Consider the following 22,942-nt stretch of genomic DNA (forward strand, 5'->3'; position numbering starts at 1 on the left):
TGAAACGTCCACTGCAAGACATTTTGGAGCCCCATTGTATGTTACTTGTTTCTTCTCCCTTATTACTTTTAGGATCCTTTATTTACCCTTGATCTTTAGAATTTGATTATTAAATGCCTTGAGGTAGTCTTCTTTGGATTTAATCTGCTTGGTGTTCTGTTTTCTCGTACTTGGATACTGATATTTTTATCCGGGTTTCGAAAAGTCTCTGTTATTATCCTTTCAATAAACATTCCACCTTTCTTTATCCCTTTCTTTATCGCCCCTTTAAGGCCAATAACTCTTAGATTTGTCCTTTTGAGGCTATTTTCTAGATTCTTTGGCATGTTTCATTGTTTGTTTGTTTGTTTTTTCTATTTTCTTTTAAGTCCTCTGACTGTGTATTTTGAAATAGCCTGTCTTCAAGCTTACTAATTCTTTCTTCTACTTGATTAATTCTATCATTAAGACTCTGATGCATTCTTTAGTATGCCAATTCCATTTTTCATCTCCATAATATCTGTTTGATCATTTTTAATGATTTCAATCTCTTTGTTAAATTTATCTGATAGAATTCTGAATTCCTTCTCTGTGTTATCTTGAATTTCTTTGCATTCCCTCAAAATGGCTATTTTGTATTCTCTGTCTGAAAGGTCACATATCTGTTTCTTCAGGATGGGTCCCTGGTGTTTTATTTAGTTCATTTGGCAAGGTCATTTTTTTCCTGGAATGTCCTGATACTTGAAGGTGTCCATTTGTGTCTGGAATTGAAGAGTTAGATGTTTATCGTAGTCTTCGCTATCTGGGCTTGTTTGTACCCGTCCTTCTTGGGAAGGCTTTTCACATATTTAAAAGGCCACGGATGTTGTGATCTAAGTTGTATCTGTTTTGGGGGCACCCTAAGCCCAGTAACACGGCAGTTCTTGCAGACTCAATGGTATTGCCTTGATGATCTTGGACAAGATCTGGGAGAACTCTCTGGATTATCAGAGAGACTCTTGTTCTCTTTCTTATTTTCACCCAAAGAAATGGAGTATGTCTGTTCCGAGCCACCTACAGCTGGGGTAGAGTGACACAAGCACCCCTGTGACCACCATCACTATGACTGTGCTGAGTCAGATCTGAAGCCAGTGCAACTTTGAGTCTCACCCAAGGCCTGTTGTAACCACTCCCTGCCTAGGGCTCAACAATCAGCAGATGGCAAAGCCAGCCAGGCCTTTGTCCTTCCCTTCAGGGCAATGAGTTACCCCCAGTTTCCAGGCTGCTCCAGTGGTGCTGGCTGGGAACCTAGCTGGTGTTCTATTGTACTGTGGCTGAGCTGGCACTCGGACAACAGAATGCAGTTTTTCTCATTCTCTCCTACGCTTTGCAGAGGCAGGGCAGCCTTGCCCCATGGCCACCACCCCACAGGCCTATGTAGAGTACTTCCAGACTACCTTCCATGTTCCTTGAAGGCCCCAAGGGCTCTTCAGTCGACTGTGGCAAATGCTGTCTGGTATGGGACTCACCCTTTAAGACAGCGGGCTCCCTCTGGCCCAGGGCAAGTCCAGAAATGCCTTCCAAGAGCCACATCCCAGAATCAAAGATTCCAAAAGCTCACTTGGTGCTCTACACCCCTGTGGCTGTGCTGGTGTCTAAGATGCAAGACAAAGTCCCTTCTACATTTTCCTCTGCTTTTCTCAAGCAAAAGAAGTCTCAACCATGGCCACCACAGCTGATAATATGCTGTCTCCCCTGAAGCCAGCAAGTCTCAGAGCCTCTCAGCGTAGTAGCTGGGTATTACTGTTAACAAGCGCTACCCAAAAGGGGCAGGAGAACTCAAATAACATATCACTAAATAGTAATAATAATTATCAATGGAAAGATAAAAGATTATGTCAAACGGAAAAATACACATGGTATTCTGTTAACGTGTAGAACATAAAGTTCTATCAATCCCATCACTACAAAATAATAATTATGTAGCTAGGTTTGTCATAGTTGAAAGCAACCAGGCCAATTTAAAGAGAAAAACACTTTGAGAATATTCGGAAATTCACTTATATGTTCGGGGGCTTAGGGAACAAAAATTAGGGACAGCATAAACACTGCTCCAAATGACACGGAGAATGGTTTGACCTGTCACTGGCCCTGGACATCTCCACCATCATTGCTGCCTCTGAAAACCTTTCCTGATAAAATTGTCAATTCTTCCATAGAGAGGAGGCCCCCAGAGCCGTGTTGTTGGTAGATGGGAGCTTCTGAGTGACAGGGTCCACGCACATGGCTGTGCCCTAGTAACAAGAGAGGCAGAAAAAAATTGGCACTGATTCATCACTTCATAAAGTGGGGAAGAACCCAGATAAGGCAGAGACTCAGATGTGGGGCGGCCAATGAGAACAACTGGTATGGATTGTATGGGCACATGGAGAGGGGCAAGAATCCCTGGCAAGAGCAACAATGCTTATTGGACTAGTTGATGGGAACAGGGAAAGTTCGACCTTATATTTCTTTGTACCCCTAATATTGTTTTACAATAAAGCCACTTAAGAAAATGGCTTAAGGAGGCTGAATGCAGTGGCTCACGCCTGTAATTCCAGCACTTTGGAAGGCTGAGGTGGCAGGATTGTCTGAACTCAGGAGTTCAAGATCAGCCTGGGCAACGAAGCAAGAACCCACCTCTACATACACACACACAGATTTAATTAACTGGGTGTGGTGGTGCATACTTGCAGTCCTAACTACTCGGGAGGCTTAGGTGGGAGGATTGGTTGAGCCCAGGAATTCGAAGCTGCAGTGAGCTATGTTCGCACCATTTCTCTCCAGCCTGGGCAACAGAGCAAGGCGTTATCATTTCTTTTTAAGGCTTAAAATAAGAGAAAATAAAGAAAGACAATAACCAAATCCCACTCATGTGCTGTCTGCCCCTGAAGCCCGGCGCGGGTTGGTGGCGGGCGCCCTGAGCTGTGCGGCCTGATTGTGGAGTGCAAGTATCAGACTCAGAGGGCCCTGGAGGCTCAGAAGCTTTCATCAGTTCACAAACCTCTGTCACAGCCTGATAACAGAGTTGTGGAAACTGCAACAAATAATCAGAAAAAATGGGGAACTGGGAAAACATAGCAAATATTTTTCCCATGCTCTCAAATAGCAGAACGTTTACTGAAACGAATCGCTTTCATCATGAAAACTGCAGTGAACTAGCTCAAGAGACACACAGCAGCTCACAGCGTGTGCTTTGAGTGGACTTTCCTGGAAGAGGCAGCACCTCCTGGAACACAAATTCTAGCTTCATTGTCCCGGTTCAGCATTCTTGGGACCTGGGGGGACAAACTCCATTAACTTTTCCTCCTGGCTTTGCATTGCCAAACAGAACTTCTGGTCAACCTCCTTTCAGTCCCAGCGACCTCACAATGTCAATGGCCTCCAAGGGCAGCAGTGCTTGTTCTGGCAGCTACTCCATTTGGAAATGGCCTTTAGAATCCTGGAAGAAAATCATTTTACGAAGCATGCGTACAGCGAGAACACCTGACACACAGTCCTTGGCTCAGTCAGAATCCACCCTCGGAAAAAAATGTTTCTTCTCTGGAGCATGGGTATAACATAAGCATCTACTGAGTGCCAGAAACTTTTACATTTTTTATATTTTAATTTTTTTTAGAGACAGGGTATCACTCTGTTGCTCAGGTTGGGGTGCAATAGTGCAATCATAGTACACTACAACCTCAACTTCCTGTGCTCAAGTGATCCTCCTGCCTCAGCCTCCCGAGTAGCTGGAATAACAGGTGTGTACAACCACGGCCAGCCAGTTTAAACTTAAAAAAAAGATATGAGGTTTGGTGTTGTGCAGGTTGGTCTTGACCTCCTGGCCTCAAGCAATCCTCTCACCTCAGCCTCCAAAAGTGCTGGGATTATAGGTGTGAGCCACCACACCCAGCCATCAGGCAGTTTAGGGACACATAGGAGTCAGATAAGAAGTGAACAAGATAAACTAGGATCTCCATAAGGTGGTGGCTTTGTCCGACTGACTGAGATTGATGCAGTAATGATGCCCGAAGTGGGAGCTGATGAAGTAAAATGAAGGGGGGCAGTTTCACTCACCTTGTCTCCTGCTGGCAGCCAAGAGGGAGAGGTGAGCAGCGTCAGGAGGCCGGAACGGTGTTGCTCGGGCCCCTGACTGCCTAAACTGCTTCTCTAAAGAACCCAAAGCCGCTTTCTGCACTTGAGAGTCCCATATCCTCTGGTCCCTGTGTCTCTGCACCCGAATCAGCCCAGGCCGGGGCAGCATGGATTCCAGGTGGAGCGGCTGCCGAGAGTCCCTGCTAGTTTCTGAGAATAGCTTGCAAGAGCAGAGGTGAGATTCTGCAGAGCTTTGTGGGTCTCGAAGCCAGTCATCCATCTTCCTGCCACCTTCAGAGTCCTCCAGGGCTGAGCAGAACCCATGTTTCATGAACACATAAATTACTTAGTGCTCCCTAATGTACTCTGTAAGCCACAAGCACCCCAGATTAAATCATGGAAGATGTGAGGGCAGAGCCTGAGGCTGCGGCTGGACCAGTCTTGTGCATGTGGCCGCGTGGAGAGGGATTTCAGGCTCCCGATGCCAGCCACGGCTTCGTCCCTCTTAACCAAGGCCCTTACAATCCCACTGTGGCATTTCTTTGCACGTGGTGTCACTACCCCCTCCCTACTGAGCTGCAGATATCACTACAGGGGCTGTGATGTGGCAGATGCGTGAGCACAACCTCGCAGCCTGGAGGTGGAAGAAGGAGGATTGGACTCAAAGCCTGAGGACTGGGACCCATTCCCACACCCTACCCAGCTGCCTGTGTGGCCTCACCCTCTGTGAACCTTCATTTCCTCATCTGTAAATGCAGGAAGTGGGGAACATAAAGGTCTGCAAAACTGAATGCCTTCGGGGCTCGGCTAGTGGGGTGAACAGCAAAGCTGCCCTTTGCGGCCAGCTACATGGAGGATGCAGCCCCACCAAAGGGCACTTGAGCTCTCCTCTCAGTTTGTGCAGCCAAATGACACTTTTCTGTGGGTGAAATTCCGCCAGCTGCCCCCAGCTACCTTGGAAGCTTTCCACTCCTGACACTGATCTCAATGGAAACCTTCCTCCCAAAGCAGCATTTTCAGGGCTGACATGATCACTGCTGCGGCAGGGGTCTCACCAAGTGACGGAGAGGCCCACAGTGGGCGTGGGGTCTACGGAGCAGTTATAGCTCCTGTCCCTCCAGCCACATCTCCGTTCTGAGTTCAGCCCAACCTTTTCCATGACGTTTCTATAAAGTTCTTCTGTCACCAGGACAGAAGATTCTGTGTTTGATCTGGGGCAGATGAATCAGGCAGGAGGACTGAGGAAGACATTAGGGTTCTCCAGCCACCTTATGGGGACTCCTGCGAAACAGGAATGGGGATCAACATGCCCCCCCCACCATGGATTGATAAGGGAATCAATCACCTCTGGTTGTCACATGTCGTACAGACGATGCCTCCTCGCTGAGTTACCGGTGGAGGGTCTTGACTGCCAGGTTCTTGGCATTTTGAACAAAGAATTGGATAAAACGCACAGCAAAGCAAGGAAATAATGAGGCAACGAAAGCAGCGATCTATTGAAAATGAAAGCACACTCCACAGGGTGGGAGCGGGCCTGAGCAGCGGCTCAGTGGCCCTGGTTACAGGATCGTCTGGGGTCCAAATACCCTCTAGAGGTTTTTCTTTGCCCACTTGGCGTACACACCCCATGCAAATAAAGTATTAGGCTGCCATAGTGTGACTGGTTGTGGAAAACAATCAGTCAGAGGCTGAAGTGAAGTTACAAAGGTCACGTTCTACGCAAACGTCTGGTTGGTTGTGGAAAGCAACCAGTCAGAGGTACTTTTAATTTTCCATCTACCATGAAGAAAGTAGGGCTGCGTGGTGGTGGGGGAGGGGGAGAGATGAAAAGGGAGTAACCTCTGGTTCTTTTGTTACTTAGTTGTGGAAAGTTGGGGTTTTCCATGTGATATATATATTTTTTTGCTTTTTAATAAACTTTATTTTCTAGATCAATTTTAGATTTATAGAAAATTACAGAACTAGTGAAGAGTTCCCACATACTCCACACCCAGTATCTCCCATTGTTAACATTTTATATTAAAATGGCACATGGGTTACAATTAGTAAACTATATTGATATATTATTATTAACTGAAGTCTACACTTTATTCCAATTTCCTTAGTTTTTAACCTAATGTCCCTTTTTCTGTTCCAGTATCATTTGATTTAGTTCTAAAAAGTCAGCATAAATCGGCCTTAGGTTCCCTGCCTACAGCCCCTATTCTCCTGCCTCAATTGTGGTTCAAATACGGAGAACCAGGTTCCCAGGCCATTCAAAAGAAAACAAGCTAGCTAGGCATGGTGACTTTTGTCTTTAATAATAGCACTTTGGAAGTCTGAGGCAGGAGGACAGCTTGAGGCCAGGAGTTTGAGACCAGCCTGGGCCAGATTGCAAGACCCCCATCTCTACGAAAAATTTAAAATATTAGCCAGGCATGCTACAGGTGGCATACACCTGTAGTCCTAGTGACTCAGAATGCTGAAACAAGAGAATTACTTGAGCCCACGAGCTCAAGGCTGCAGTGAGCTATAACTGCAGTACTGCACTTCAGCCTTGGTAACAGAATAAGACCCTGTTGAAAGAAAGAGAGAAAGAGAAAGAGAGAGAGCACCAAAAAGAGAGAAAGAGAGAGAGAGAGGGAAAGTTAGAAAAAGAGACAGACAGAAAGAAAGAGAGAGAGAGAGATAAAAAAGAAAGCAAAGAAAGCACGCTAGATGTGGTAGGATGGGGCACTCACACTCTAGGTTCCTGTGGGCTCAGACTCTCATGCAGCACAGTCACAGCAGAGGGATCCTGCCACATCCCCTGGAGCTTGTTTGTGGCTTGTGCACCAGCCCGCATCCATTTGCCTTTCTTCCTGAAGGGAGGAATTGCCTAGCAGCTGTCTGTCTATTTCCCTCCACCATGCTCTTTAGAAGGACTCCAGCCCACATTCCAAAAAGGAGCCTGGCCATCTGCGTACTGAAGGGAAGGGCATGTGACCCAGGCCATCCCATCACAGTGAATCCCAGGAACTGTGCAGAAGCAACTAGGGTCAGAAGTTGTCTCTTTCTGAGGCTGAGAGGAGAATGGTGGTGCTAAGACTAGGACCAGACCTGTATCATAAAAATTGTTTCTTTTACTCACCTTCCTTACTCTTTGTCCTTTTCTCCCTCTGCATACGATTACTTGCAAGTACTCATTTAATAGAAGGTAGTCACTCATAATTGATTAACTGCATATCTGGACTTGCAGGTGCTGGTCGCAAGAGTAATAAACTTGATTTTCTTTTGAAGAACAGTGATCCTTCGGTCATGCAGACCTCCTTGATGGTATCTGGAAGTTTGATTGGCTGAGGGACGTGAACAGCTTTGGTCACCAGGAATCTCACCTCCTGCATACCTCCCTTACACATCAAAGCCCCAGTTGTATTCAAAGACAAGTCAGATTGGAGTTTGCCTTTCCAAATCTCACACTTTGGTTCAACCAAATAAAGCTTTCTCTGCTTCTAAGTGCTGCTGTGTCAGTGTTTGGCTAACAGCACACTGGTACTTGGGTACTGGAACCTAGTGTCTGGGATCCTGCAAGACTAGAACCTACGTCTTCCGGCTTCCAGCAACACCTCTTCCTCTCCATGGAAACAGATGACTTCCCAGAATTCCAGACTCAACATTCCGAAGACAAAGACCAACCCTGGGTGGCCAGATTCATTAGTGACAGGAAAGTTAGCTCCCAGCTTTCAGATCTGGAGACCAAGGAAGAGAGAGCAAGCTGGGAGTAACATTCATTCACATACGCGCACACGCGCACACACGCACACGCACACACTCTCACACACACACGCACACACACACACACACACACACCAGGCTTGAGGAAAAGAACCCCATGAAAAAAATAACTGCAAGACAGGCTTAATAGCTAACATTGATTGAGCGCTTAGTCTTTGCCAGGCACTCTGCTCAGCCATTTTACACGTATTATTTTTTTTAATTCTCAATAACCCAGTGATGGGAGCTATTACTGTACCTGTTTTACACATGAAAAACTGAAGCTCACAGACACTGAGCACTTTCCCCAAAGCTGCACAGCTACTGAGAGGTGTGGCCAGGCTGTCCGACTACAGAGCCCACGCATATTTTCTCTTCTACAAAAAGAACAAATAGAAATCAATTGTTGAAAGAGCACATTATAGATAAATTCCCGAGTTGCAAATGTTACCCCTCTTTTACTCAGAGATACTTTAAGACTTCTCTTTTAAGGAGTTTAAGTTGCTTAGGGCAGAGCTTGTTAAGCTTTACACACGTGTGAGTCACTGGGGATCTTCTTAAAATGCAGATTCTGATTTGCAGGTGGGGATGCCCTGAATTCTTCGTCTCTGAGACCCTCTCAGGTGGGATCTCTGATGGTGGTCTACACACACATCCTAACACAACACACACACACACACACTTACCGTAGCGCCAATACTGGGAAACTGAGATTCTATATTTTATATTTGCACCTAAGCTTCCTCAGAAAAAGAAAGAAATGCAAATACTCCCTCACTAAGAATTTGAAGGAACATATTGTGGCTTCCGGCGTCAGAAGCAGGAACCATTAATCTAGTGGGAATGACAGGAAATGAAATGTAAGAAAGCTGATTAGCAGCACCTTTGCAAATTAGATGGCTCAGCTCCTGAAAGGGAAATGAAAGTTCGGAATCTGAGCTTGCCCTGGCAAGCTCAGATTTTTTTTTTTTTAAATCTAAGGGACTTTTAGTTGTTTGTTGTTATTGTTTTCTCATCACCTCCTTAAAATCAGCTCTTACACTGCTTCTTGGGGGCGCAGATAATCCGGGCAGACTTGGACTGCTGCCATGAATACACAGTCTCATTCCTTTGCTGCTCCTCAATCTTTTATTTTCTTTCCTGTGGAGAGGTCTGCGAAGGTGAGGTTGTGCTGCTGGTGATTAATTGTGGTAATAAAAAGGGTGGAGAGAAAGAGAACTGGAAACGCAAGAGGGGTTGGTGATTTATCTGAAAACATGGATCCTGGGTAAATAATGGTTTGACTGTAAGATGATTACAGGCTGAATTGTGTCCTCCCCAAAAGATACGTGCATACCTCGGTGATATTGCTAGTTCAGTTCCAGACCATCGAAAGAGACTGAGTCACACAAACTTTTTGGTTTCCCAGTTCATAGAAAAGTCATGTTTACACTATACTGTAGACTATTAAATGTGCAATGCCATTAGGTCTGAAAAGTGTACTTACCTTAGTGAAAAAATACTGCTAAAATTCTGACACAGAGGAAGAAAGTAAGCATATGCTTTTGGAGAAATGGCACCGATAAGACTTGCTCAGTGCGGGGTTGCCACAAACTTTCGACTTGTAAAAAACAGTATCTGTGAAACTCAATACAGCAAAGCACAGTATAAGGACATCTGCCTGCGGTAGAGATCTCAGGTCCTAGGACCACAGAGTGCACCTTTAGTTGGGAACAGGGTCATTGCAGATGTAACTAGTTAGGATGAGGTCAGACTAGAATAAGGTGGGCCCTAACCCAAAATGACTGGGGTTCTTATAAGAAGATGGCCATGTGCCGGGCATGGTGGCTCATGCCTGTAATCCCAGCACTTTGGGAGGCCGAGGCAGGCAGATTGCTTAAGCTCAGGAGTTCAAGACTAGCTTAGGCAATATGGTGAGATCCTGTCCCTATCAAAAATACAAACATTAGCTGGGCATAGTGGCATGCACCTGTACTTCCAATAACCAGGGAGGTTGAGGTGGGAGAATCACTTGAGAGGAGGCAGAAGTTGCAGTGAGCTAAGATCGTGCCACTGCACTCCAGCCTGGGCAACAGAGCAAGACTCTGTCTCAGAAACAAACAAACAAAAAGAAGAAGATGGTCACGTGAAGTCAGAGGCACAGGAAGGACAACCATGGGATGAAGACAGCAGAGACTGGAGCCCTACAGCTGCCAACCAGGGAACAGCACAGACTCCCAGCAAACCAGCAGAAGCCAGGAGGAGGCCAGGACACGTTCCCTGCAGAGTTCAGAGTGGGCACAGCCCTCCCGACACCTTGATTTTGGACTTCTGGTTTTCAGGCCACAAGATGATAGATTTGTCATATTTAAGCCATTTAGTTTGTGACACTTTGTTATTACAGACCTAGCAAGCTAATACCATGAGGTTATCTTTCCACTTCTGACAAACTCCTAAATCCCCCTTCCAGGCCCTCCTCTACACTCACACCCCTCACACCCCTCCCACCACCACCACAATGATTGACCAAAAGGAAGCAAGGAATGGGGCCAGTGTAGTAAGCAGTCAAGCAGAGCCTCTCCACTCCGGTGAGGAGAGGAGGCAGTGCAGGGAAGACACTGAAGAGCCTGGCAAGGCCCCACCTGCAGTCCAGCTGGGGGGCCTGGTGACAGGAGGGTGGGAGGGATGGAGGGCAGAAGGGGAGGAGGGGAGGAGGGTGGAACGGGGAAGGGGGAGGGGGGATGGCCGGAGAGGAGGAGCAGGGGAGGGAAGGAGGTGGAAAGGGTAAGAGGGGAGGAGGGCAGGCTCAAAGATGCTTCCCGCCTGCTGTTACCAGTGAGTCAGAGCACCAGAGCCTGGAAGGGGACAGGAACTGTAGGGCTGAGTTTGGCTTTGAGCCAGAATTGACACCCCAGTGCCAAGAGCCTCTCACCAGGTGCCTGGAGTTCTAATGAACTAATCAAGGAGGCCCCTAAACAATAGGACTGGGGGTTTGGAGGTGGTGAAGCGGAGGCTATAGAGTCCCACAGTGGATATGAGGGGACCCTAAGGGATTACCCTTCTCTGAGTCCCCTGTCCTCCTTGCCTTTATATTCCTAAAAAAGCACTAAAATCCTGGTATCCTCTGAGCTGAAGGCAGTTTTCCACCCCATCCCCAAGCCTCGTAGAGACCTCAATTCAGCTCCTGTTGGTTTATCCACTACTCATCAGCTCTCAGCATCTGTCCCACAGACTAGGTGGCTCTGGGACACTGCCTGGCAGCAGGGGCTGTGATTCCAGCTGGAGTTTAAACACACACCCTCCACCCATGCTCTCCAGCAAACGAGGACACCCATCCTCACATTCACACCTGGAGACACTCACACAGCGCCACAAACATTCCCACACATAGACACACCCACTATCCAACATGCAGAGCCACACACCCTCACACAGACTCACACACGCAGCACAGTCATGCACACCCAGCACGGTTTCATAGAGCAATCACATGCTCAGCGACACAGACACACGCACACCCACAGTCACGTTCTCCAGGGCGAAGATAGGCGTCCCCTCTCCCTCCCTCTCTCGGTCACATGCAGGACTCAGGAAATCCACAAGGGCCTTCACAGCAGAGCTGGGAGATTTTACACATCAAGGTCCTCAACTTCCAAACAGAATCAATTCATGCCACAAATAAAATGGTTACAGATAAATCTGCCTAGTGTGGAGTTCTACTTGGTGTTGGTTTTTGGGGAGGGACACATGGCTCCTTCTCCTCAGAACCCCCACTTCTGGGAAAGGCTCCAGACCATGCCCTCCTCACTGGGCCAGGCAGGATCCTGCCTCCCCATCCTCTGAGCCTCAGGGCACCGAATGTCCGTATCCCTCATGAGGTGCTTAAAACCAGAGAGAAATCCAGGCCCTCACCACCACACACCAAAGATAGAGGAGAGAGGGAGACCGTGAGAGGGGACCCCAGGGCAGTCACGCTTAAATGTGTGGACACTGCCCTCCGCAGGGTTCCTGGAGGGCATCACATGGGGAAGGACCCTGGGTACCAGCTGGTGAAGAAAAGGGCGCTTCCAGCCGGGCTCCGGTATGACGTCATCTATACTTGCATTCATCATCAGGTGAAGGCTCAGACCCTTGGCTACATTACCATTGTACCTAGTCCCATAATTATTTTATGTAAAAAATTATTGTGTGAGCCAACTGTGCATTTAAACAAAGCTCCATTTGAACATCAGATCGATTTCCTATAAATACCAGCGTGCAACTGCTAAAACAAAATAGTAGGTCCTCTGTGCCATCTAGTAGCCTCTGTGATGGGAACTATTAGCACAAGAAATTCTAGGTTGGCCCCTTGGTGCTAACTGCGAAAGGGTGAAGGATCGGATCTGACATGTGCCAAGTTTCCAGCTGCAAACACCAGCACGTTGTCAAAATCTGTTTTGTGGTTCTCCATCCTTCCATCACTCTTCCTAATGACAAAAATAATTAACACCTTCATATAAAAGCACAGAATGAATGGGAGACCTAGTTTATCCACCTATTTCAGGGTCATGGCTGTTATCAATATATGACAAGTTAATGAGTCTTAATTAAAAAAGCAGCAGTAAAGCAATTTAGGAAACTGAAGGGTTATTATGAGTCGTCACTGTGACAGCATGTTTTGTGCACCATGGAAGACAACAGATTTGCTTTCCATGGTACCACAGATCCATCATCCTGAAACTACTTGTTCTCTGTTGCAGAGAGCCGTTTTCTTCTCTTTAAAAGAAGTGCCTGAGCTAGTGGCTGCTTCCAGAGTGACAGCAGCAATGCATGATAGGAACCAGGAAGGCTTTGGGAACGAGCATGAGGGAGGGGTCAGCAGGCCTGACCGCAGGCAAGGGTCAGGGCCCTGGGAGGAAGCATGAGCCAAAGGTCAGGACAGGACTGCATGTCGGGGTCATTCCCAACCTGTTGTTCTTTCCCCCCAACAACCCAGTAGTTTTCTAAAGACTGTCAGGATCCGCCCCCTCCACCCCACCGTGGCCACACTTCCTTCAGGCTCCTCTGAGACCTTCCCAGGTAGGCTTCAGCGTTGACCTAAAGAGACTTGAACACTCACATCATTTCCAATGGTGCGAGGCCACATTCCCTAAGATGACACTAGTCCTCTTCATGTGCCTGCATGAGAAAGCTCAAGGCTGCCAAAATAAGTTACCATTTATTTCAGCCAACGCCCGAAGACAGGGCCTCTGCCTCCCAGCCTCTGTGGGGGTGGGAGTCTAACTTCAACAGGAACCTATTAGTAAACCCAGGTGGGTTTCACATGGAGCACCCCACTTCCTGCTTTTGTAGTGTTTCACTTCCCTAACTCTGCCAAGCCCCTGCTCCTTCCCTCCCTAACCCATCATTCTCTCATGTTATCCTTTTTTCAGACAGAGCCTTGCTCTGTTGCTCAGGTTGGAGTGCAATGGTGCAGTCATCGCTCACTAAAGCCTTGAATTCCTGGGCTCAGGCAAGCCACTCACCTCAGCCTCCCCAGTAACTGGGACTGAAGGTGGGTGCCACCATGCACAGCTATTTTTTTTAAAAATTTTTGTTGAAACAAGGTCTTGTTCTGTTGCCCAGGCTGGTCTTCACCTCCTGGCTTCAAGCAATCCTCCCATTTCACTCCCAAAGTGCTGTGATTACAGGTGTGAGCCACTGAGCCTGGCCCATTCTCACTTTAAAATGCTCAGTGACTTCTGCACAAATCAAAGTTGAGCTCAATTTCTGTTGGGCTCTTTTCCCTGCTGCAATAGTTGTTACTGATTAAAATCTGTCCTTACCACTTTAGGGTTCAGCTTTGTTCCTCTTTGACAGGACTAAGAAATCTATTTCAGAAATATTTCTAAAATCCAGGTCTTCTTTGTCATTATTTTCTGGCCCTCACCATCTCTTCCCTGGAATGACGCAGAGGCTGCTTCATAGCCAGCCCCCCTGCTCATAGCTCATCTTGTCCATGGCTATTTGGATCATGTCCTGCCTTTTTAAAACACCCTCCAATTGCTCCAATTTGCAAAGCAGAAATTAAAAACTGACCATCTGACAAATGTGTACTTTGGCTAACTGTGCAATTATCACGATGTTAAATTTTTTCCCTAAAGATGGGGTCTCACTCTGTTGCCCAGTCTGTAGTGCAGTGGTGCCATTACAGCTCACTGCAACCTCAACCTCCCTGGTTCAAGCCACAATCCCACCTCAGCCTGCCAAGTAGCTGGGACCACAGCAGCACTGCACCACACCCAACTAATATATTTACATATATGGTTTTATTACCAACAAAAGCCCCTTGGAAAGCTGAGGAGGGAGGATTGCTTCCAATCAGGAGTTCAAGACCACCCTGGGTCTTCCTATGCTGCCCAGGCTGGTGTTGAACTCCTGGAATAACAGGTGTGAGTCACCAGAATTTGATTACAGGTGGCCTTGCATTCATTTCATGGGTAATTGAATGATTTTTGCATAAAACTATAGATGTCTTGCAAGACTGGCCTACAGTTCTGGATGGCAGCATTGAAACAGACTGATCCCATTTAGGCAATGTGTGCACTCACCAGGTGACCCAGTTCTCACCACTCCCTGCTACTCCTCACTATCCTCAGTCATGAATCTGCCGGCCCCATAGGCATCAGTGTTTGCCAGCCATCACAAGTAGGAGAACTGAGGCTGGAAAAATGGAAAATGAGACTCCAGGACAGAGAAGGTTCTAAGGAAATGTGGAGATATTTCTTGCTAGCAAGGAAAACAGTCTCGGGGACTGAGCTGAACTCACAGTTCAGTGTCCAGAGTGAGTGCAGGAGAGGTGCATCTCCAGAGAAAAGCAAAGGCCATGGGAAAAAATGCAGGCTCAGGGCCCCCGGCGCCCCATGTTTTGTCACAGGGTAAGAAGCCGAGTCTTCCTACAAAACAAAGGAAGCACAGTACATCTCCTCAGAACTAGCATGTCTTTAACCTTGACCTAGATGGCATCGTTCAGGGTGGCCCTGTGGAAATCCATGAAAGCCAGAAAAGAGGCCAAGGAAGAAGACAGCATCTCTCACTTTCCCTGCTGTGCTTTCAGTATTGAAATGTCTGTGCAGGAAGCCCTTTGAAATGCCTGAATTAGACAGTGGATTCGCAAACCAAGTTTCTGCTTTATTTTTAAAGACTTTTAGCCCGCCTTACCCTTTGAGAGTCAGGGACACGTGGAGCATGAATTCCAGGCCCGAGTCAACGCAGTCCCCAGCCAATGGGAAACCACAATGGTGCCTCCCAGCCCTGGCTCTTAACAGTGCCACTGCACGGCTGAGCCAGCCTCAGAAACATGCATTTACCCTACCAGACGTGAGCCTCTGTGTGCCACTTCTCCCCTCCTCTGCCTTGCCTGGCCCCCGACTGTCTGCCTAGGGACCTACAGTCTATCTGGTCCTCTGTAAAGCTCTTTTTAGTTCCAGGTAAAACAGAAGGAGGGTAAAATTGGGGCCCAAATGAAACAGAACTATGCAGGTTGATATCTAAGAAGCACCCTGAGCTCCTTAATGTGTTTTCCTTTTCATTGGCCTCTTAGGACTCAGGTTTGCCAAGGCTCAGAAGCAAGAGCCAGGAGTGAATATTGTACATAACAGCGGTAAACCTGGCCTGCTTCCGAGTGTACAAAAGCCCTTCACACAGGATTTCCTGAGGTCAGCCCAAGCCCAGGCTCCCCACCCTCCCAGAATGTCTCAGCTAGCTGGCAAAACACTGTAAGTGGAAGTAGAGATTTGTCCAGTGTCAAAAATCATTTCACACAATAACAAGACACGCCCTGGGTGGAAATCACTGCTACAGAAACTGTGCCCTTCCTCCAGTCTTCATCTCAGCACATCTGTGACCACAAACACTGTCTACATTCACATCTTGTTCAATTTCAGATTCATAGTTTTCTTTACTCAAATACTTTACACTTGTAAGACACGTTGTGTGGAAGTGGTTTAAACTTGTCTTTTAACATCACCAATAACCAACTTCTACATTTTTTTCAGTTATTAATTTGATATCTTCACTAAGAGAAATGCCAGTAATTTGAGGGTTTTCAGAGTAAAGTGCCTTGAGCTCCTCCAGACAGAAAAGAAGTGGAGGTATCGCCGCTATTGTTCTGAGCTGATAGGAAACACATCATGGATTGGAGGCCAGGAATCAGCCACTGCCTGCCCGGCACGCATAGAGCAGGTGTTGGCTACAATTGCTTCTAGACTTCCTGCCATGGTCAGTTGAAAGTCAAACCTGTAAATGCTGCCTGACTGCAATAGAACTGGAGTCCACAGACATTTTTGCATCACTGCCTGGTGAAAATATACTGACTGGGTGGGAAGAGATGGAGGGCGCCTATGGAGCAGACGCAACTGGAATAGCAACCAACAGGCTGTTAGTCTTCACTGCCTTTTCTCGTCTTCCATTTTTTTTTTCTTCTATGACCACACCTGTAAGAAAATGGATTTGGTTATTTCCAGAAGAAGGTTTTTCTTTGATCTGTCTGACAGCAAGTCAGTAGAAGGTATTTTTGTTAACCTGGATCCTCACCATGGCTATTTCCTGAGCTTCTACGTGGCAGTTCTATGTTTTAAAGTTCCCTTTGCCATAGCAGCACAGCTCCACACCAGACAGTCACCCTTCTTCCTGAGAGCTGCTGTTATTTCACTTCAGGCTCAAGGTGTTTTCAGAAGATCTGAGGGAGGACTAAAACAGATGCACACACTTTGCTTTTCTGCATCACCACGGTTCACAGGCTCCCAGAAATTCCTGCACTCAGTAGAAAGGAGATCATTCAAGTGGCTTCCACCTGGTAACCAAACCCACGCAGCCTCAGACCCAGCCTCCCCAATCTCCCAACCTCCCGGGGACCCTCCCTGGTACCCAAACCCACGCAGCCTTCAGACCCAGCCCCTCCAATCTCCCAACTTCCCGGTGACCCTCCCTGGTACCCAAACCCTCGCAGCCTTCAGACGCAGCCCCTCCAATCTCCCGACCTCCAAGGGACTCTCCCTGGTGAATCTGGTGCAGAATGACCTCCCCCCTCTAGAGGCCCCAGGCACCAGGATCCACACCTTCTATTCCAGAGCATTCTTGACTTCAGGTTGGGTCCTATTTATCAAACATTTGTCTAGAGAGCAGCCCCAGCACATAAGCGTGTGTGAACCACAGAGTAGAGACGTGGCCCCCGCTCACTGTTCCCTCTGACCCTGGGCCTGGGTAAGACTTGGCTCCCCAAAAGCAATATAAGTGCACCAGGAATTTTCTATGGTGCTCCTGGGAGAAGTAGGAGGGAGGAGGGAAAGGGAGAAATCAAGTAGGGGCATGATTCAAGCCCCATTCTTGCTTGCACCTGCAGTGTGACTCCCAGTGTGAGCTGAGCCTTAGAGCTCTCCCCGACTTGAATCAAAGCAACAAGCCTCAGGTATTGCTGTGGGTCAAGATGGGGAGACATAAACCCCCTGGAGCATCACTTCCAGCTTTCTGCACCCATGAGCAAAGCCCAAAGGTGGTCACTGAGGAGAGACACAGGCATGACATTAGTTGCTGAAGAACACAGATGCCGAGGAGTGGTCCTGGGTGGGAGCGGGTGGGTGGAGCAACAACCAGCTTTAGGGCCAGTCTCCTGCCAGTGGCATGAGACACTCCAAGGAGCCAGAAACAAGAGTTTCATTTTCTTTGTGACTCTACCAGGTACTCACAGAACTAGGAAGGGAGAGGCACTGTTTAAAAAAGCGAACACTTATATAGCACTTACTATACGCCAGGCAATGTTCCAAGCATTTTACAAGCATTAATTCACGAAGCTTCTCAATGTTTCAATTTCCTCATATGTAAAGTCAAGCTAATAATAACAGTTACTTCACAGGCTTGCAGGGAAGCTAAATAGCCTACCTAAGGTTACAGAGATGATCTGCCAAGATTGGAACCCGGGCAGTCCAGCTCTGAATCTAAATGCTTAACCAAACCATTAAAATGAGTGCAGGCTTGTAGAACCAGACAGACACAGGTGCAAGTCCCAGTTTACATCAATAAAACTGCATATCATCCACAATGGTTGAACACTCCAACCAACAGTGTAAAAGCGTTCCTATTTCTCCACAGCCTCGCCAGCATCTGTTGTTTTCTGACTTTTTAATAATCACCATTCTAACTGGCATGAGGTGATTCCTCAAGGATCTAGAACCAGAAATACCATTTGACCCAGCAATCCCATTACTGGGTATATACCCAAAGGATTATAAATCATTCTACAATAAAGACACATGCACATGTATGTTTATAGTAGCACTATTTACAATAGCGAAGATTGAAACCAACCCAAATGCCCATCAATGATAGACTGGATAAAGAAAATGTGGCACATATACACCATGGAATACTATACAGCCATAAAAAAAGAATGAGTTCATGTCCTTTGCAGGGACATTGGTGAAGCTGGAAGCCATCATTCTCAGCAAACTAACACAGGAACAGAAAACCAAATACTGCACGTTCTCACTCATAAGTGGGAGCTGAACAATGAGAACACATGGACACAGGGAGGGGAACATCACACACTGGGGCCTGTTGGGGGATTGGGGGCAAGGGGAGGGATAGCATTTGGAAAAATACCTAATGCATGTGAGGCTTAAAACCTAGATGAGAGGGTGAGGGGGCAGAAAACCACCATGTCACATGTATACTTATGTAACAAACCTGCATGTTCTGCACATGTATCCCAGAACTTAAAGTAAAATAAAATTAAAAATTAAAAAAAACTGCGTATCATCTCTGCGTCTTCACTTTCCTATTTTAAAAAACAAAAAAGCCGCTAATACCTGTATCTATGTAAGAACTGTCCAGCAGGTGCTGAAGCCTTGCTGGGAACTCAATAATTCTCAGTGATAATTGTAAAAATCCTCAGTAAGATTGACTGCTTGCAATCTTTGATACAGGAATGCCTGTCCCCAGTAACTTCCAGTGGCATATGTGTTACATGTGTGCATATGAAAAAACTAAACATGTGCAAAAACTAAAATCCAGGCCATCCAGTACATACATATGGCATTACCCAGGTCTACACCCCAGGGACAGTCGGCCATGCCTGGAGACATTCTGGGTTGTCACTGCTGAGGGAGGCGTGCTGCTGGCATCTCATGGGTAGAGGCCAGGGATGCTGCTAAACACCCTGCAATGCACAGGACAGCCCATGCTATACTGTCTTTCCAACATAACAATAATGATAAAAGCAGCTGCCAACACATATTCAAGGCACAGGTCTGAGTCTATTATAAAGGTGATCTCTAAATAAACTATCTCTGAGAAAGGATTGGGAGAGGAGACTTAAAGAGGCTGAGTAACTTGTCCAGTATCACACAGCAGACAGGGAAGCTTGGATCTGAATCACTGTCATGCAGAGTCCAGGACTTACACTCTTCACCATATACATCGTTCACTAAACTTTCCTAAGTTTGACCACAAATTACAAGGCAGAAAATGAAAAAGCATGTAACTTGGTAGTTCTAGCAACTGATTTACTTCCAAAAAACGCCCGTTAGTTCTAGAAAGCTTTATCTATGTGTTAATGATAGCAGTATATTAAATTATCAGCTAAGTGTGGTATCAAATTGTAAAATAATCTATGAAATCTAAGCTTTACTTTTTCTCATAGTTACTAATGGCTGGGGTCAGACCCTCTTGGGAGTCCCTCAATTGGAAGGAAGATTGACAAGAACACATACACAGGACTTGAACCAAACCCATGTGAATTCAAAGGGAAGGCAGGTTTATTATCTTTTGCTCCCCAGAGGTGAAGTCAGCCAGCTTTTCTGTTCATCACTGGGGAAGATATTGAACACAATTCTTTACACGTGGGAAAAAAAATCATTGATTCTCAGAACAGCTTTGGTGAAATGGGCCTTTGGTTGGAACAGCACACACATAACCTCTCCAAGACAGCAGGTCATCCGCCCTGAAACCTCACCCTTGGTCTCTGGCTCTGAAACTCTTGATCACCTTGGGGATTGTATTGGCAATGACCAATAGACCAGGACCTTTTGCTGCAAATCTACTAATGTTCCCTAAAGGGTGACCTCTGGTGCTCAAGGTGTTTCCCACCACAGGGCTGCAGGCTGCCACTCTGCAAAGTGAATAACTCCCTTAGTCAAGGATGGTGGATACATGAAAACCTGCCATTAAAAGAAACACATGCTGGACTGGTTCTCCTAGAATTAGCCATTTGGACTCTCCTCGGGAACAACTAACGGGACATTTTGCCTGACTTTGTGCAGGTTTGGCCATCCTTTGGAAAAAGCAATTTTTTAATTTTTTATTTTTTTTAACAATAGAAAACTACAAAGTACTGTACAAAGGGGACTTTGGGTGCCATCAGCTCCTCTCAAAACCCCTATGATGAGATTATTACTCAGAATAGCCTAAGCTATTCCACAGTAACAAATTAACGCTGAAATCCCAGTGGTTTAAGAAATCTAAAAGTTGATTTCTTGTTAACACATATTATGATCCTGGACAAACAATTCTACAAGGCAGTCATCCTCCATGTAGTGACTCAAGGATCCAGGCACCTCCACAGTTGTGGTGCCACCTATCAAAAATTGGCTTCCAAGTCACCACAGCAAGAAAGCACAAAATTTGGGAGTTGTGGATCACTTCCTAAATGCTTTGGCACTTCTGCTTATAGCCCATTGGTCATAACTAGTCATAGAGCCCCACCAAGTGCAAGGAGGCTGAGGAATATATAGACAGCACATGGTAAATATCATCATTTATTTGTGTTACACACACTCCAATTATGCTCTTTTAGTTCTCTTACAATGTACAGTAAATTATTGTTGACTGTAGTCACCCCATTAATCTCCCCCATATGTAGATGAGGAGTGTGGTGAGTGTGGCCTATTGCAAATATTTTTTCCACTAACCCAAAACTTAGATTCAAAAACTAATTCTGATTTTTAGAGAATTTTAGGTGATACTGACTTTGGTAAAATTTATTGAAACTATACTTCTCCTAATCACATTATATCATTTTCTATAATCTTGTAACTCTAACATCAAATTTAAGAGTAGAAATATGTTTATGCCCCACATCCATAAGCAACAAGATCATTAAATCTCTTTAGGCACCACTATTTAGAAAAAAGAAAAAAAAAACTGTCTAATTATTTTCAGTAGGAAAAAATTTACAGAGCTTACAACCTAGCATTTAATCGCTTCTCTTTTTTTGCATTGGTGAATTATTTTGAGCTTATAATGTCAAAATAAATATGTTTTAAAGCCTCAGGACATTCATTGTGTAATGATCATTTGAAAGATTTTTTGGTTATGGTGTTCTCAAATGAATAAAAAGGCTGTTCACCAGCAACAGTTATTTCTATATTAAAAAAGATGAAATTGCTCATTAAGTGGTACAAGTCAATTTCTTTCATCAGCCTAACTGCCCATTTTAGCAAAGATTCCATCTCTGAATTAAGCAAATGGCTACACATTTCAAAGTCAATAGCTATACTCTGTTTCCTTTAACATGAACATCTCAGACATATCAATGATGTCAGCCTCTTTACTAAACCTTTCTCTGAAAAGACTGAAGACAGTGTTTTGTTGTTATTGTTGTCATTGTGTGTTTTGTACTTTTGCTTTTTTTAAGGCAATATTTGTGTGTGTTAGCTACAGTCTGTCTGGTCATGACACGCATACTCAAAAGAGAGCCAGATATTTTTTAAAAAGTATGGTGAGGCTGAGTAGCCCATTTAACAATAAATGTAAAGTGCTCACATTTCCGTTGGGCTATTTGGAATTTCCCTATGGAAATTTATTTCTTTCTGTAATAGAACCGGAAGTTGAATGTAGTAAACAATAGCTGGTCTGTGGGGGTTTGTGGCTATTCTGAGTATGGAAAAGTCTGTGGACTTTCTGTTTATTTCCTTTTCCCAACCAAACCCTTGAAACTAGAGGATGGGAGGAAGAGGGAGAGTTGAGGAGCACTGGGCTGGGTGGAAGAAGTGACCTTGCAGATCATTTCACATTCTGTAATGTATGCAAAAAGTAATGAGAATGAGATAGCTGAAGTTTCAATTATTTAGAGAGAGATTCAAATTCATTTCTCAGTTACAGGAGGCAAAAAAAAAAATGCCATTATTAATTTAGGCAATTAGAGAACTTTGAAAGCAATATTTAATACTTTTTTTAAAAAAAAGCCTGTCCCAGGAGTTCAGCCCACAGCCTAGGAAAGCTTAATTTTTATAGTATTTCAAATGAAGAAAGGTCATTTCTTGGATGTGCTTGACAGAAGACTGTAATTATAAACTGGTAATTTTAATGAGAAGTGGGGTTTCCATAAAAAGGGAATGAACTTTTGAGGAAGTAAAATTACAATGCATGTTCCATCCACTGCAGCATTTCCAAACAGATCAGTGTTCCCAACGTTGCCACGTGCTCTGCCACACTTTTCGGAAAAATATTAATGCTTCGGTACCTACATCTACTTCTCCTGCCTTCTCAATGCACCAAACAAGACATCAGACCTTTTTCCTGCATGGAGGCCTGGCCTCCTGTGATGTCTGACATCCACGCACTTTTCTCTTCTCTGATTGCTAAATGGAGAGAACATTGCATTGTGATCTTCCCATATTTAGGGCAGAGACAGGGCAGTCAGTCTGGGAGGGCACCTAGTGGAGTGAGCCCACAGTGTGGAGGGGTGCGTGCCTCCTGAGGAATCTTGCCCGCTCTGCAGTCCACATTTTCTGGCAGATCCAAGAGGTCACTTAAGTAGTTTTGAACAACCTGTACTGCAATGTCCTGAGGGTGCCTCAGCCTCGTCTGCGCTTGTCCCATTGTTACCTAACCAAATGGAGTCACTTTGCCTGTGTGCAATGGAAAGCCAAAAAAATGACCCACTGGATTTTTGCAGAAAAAACAAAACAAAACAAAAAAAAACAACTATTGCCAGTCAGTTGGCAACGGGACAGGAGGAAATCCTCAAATCTGTCTCTCTAAGCTGGGGGCTGAGTAGGGTTTTATAAGCACAGGGTAATAAGGTGTGAACTGCTTGGATCTTGCAATGAGGTGATGCTGGGAGGCATAATCTGATCCTGCCGCAGGATGATGCCAGGGTTTGATGTGATCGAATCCCGGATCCTGCCACGTGGCATCCACT

At 45.7% G+C, this 22,942-nt stretch overlaps 1 long non-coding RNA gene across 1 annotated transcript; it reads right to left on the reverse strand.

Annotated features, from left to right (window-relative positions):
- Positions 1 to 1,949: 1,949 nt before the first annotated feature.
- LOC117092251 lies at positions 1,950 to 9,131 on the reverse strand. The gene is made up of 3 exons (XR_004440696.1): positions 8,066 to 9,131; positions 7,184 to 7,781; positions 1,950 to 2,252 (listed from the first exon to the last, which is right to left on the reverse strand). It is a non-coding gene; the product is annotated as an uncharacterized LOC117092251 (long non-coding RNA).
- Positions 9,132 to 22,942: the final 13,811 nt, after the last annotated feature.

The sequence above is a fragment of the Trachypithecus francoisi genome, unplaced genomic scaffold (genome assembly GCF_009764315.1).
Source record: "Trachypithecus francoisi isolate TF-2019V2 unplaced genomic scaffold, Tfra_2.0 Lachesis_group12, whole genome shotgun sequence".
Taxonomy (NCBI): domain Eukaryota; kingdom Metazoa; phylum Chordata; class Mammalia; order Primates; family Cercopithecidae; genus Trachypithecus; species Trachypithecus francoisi.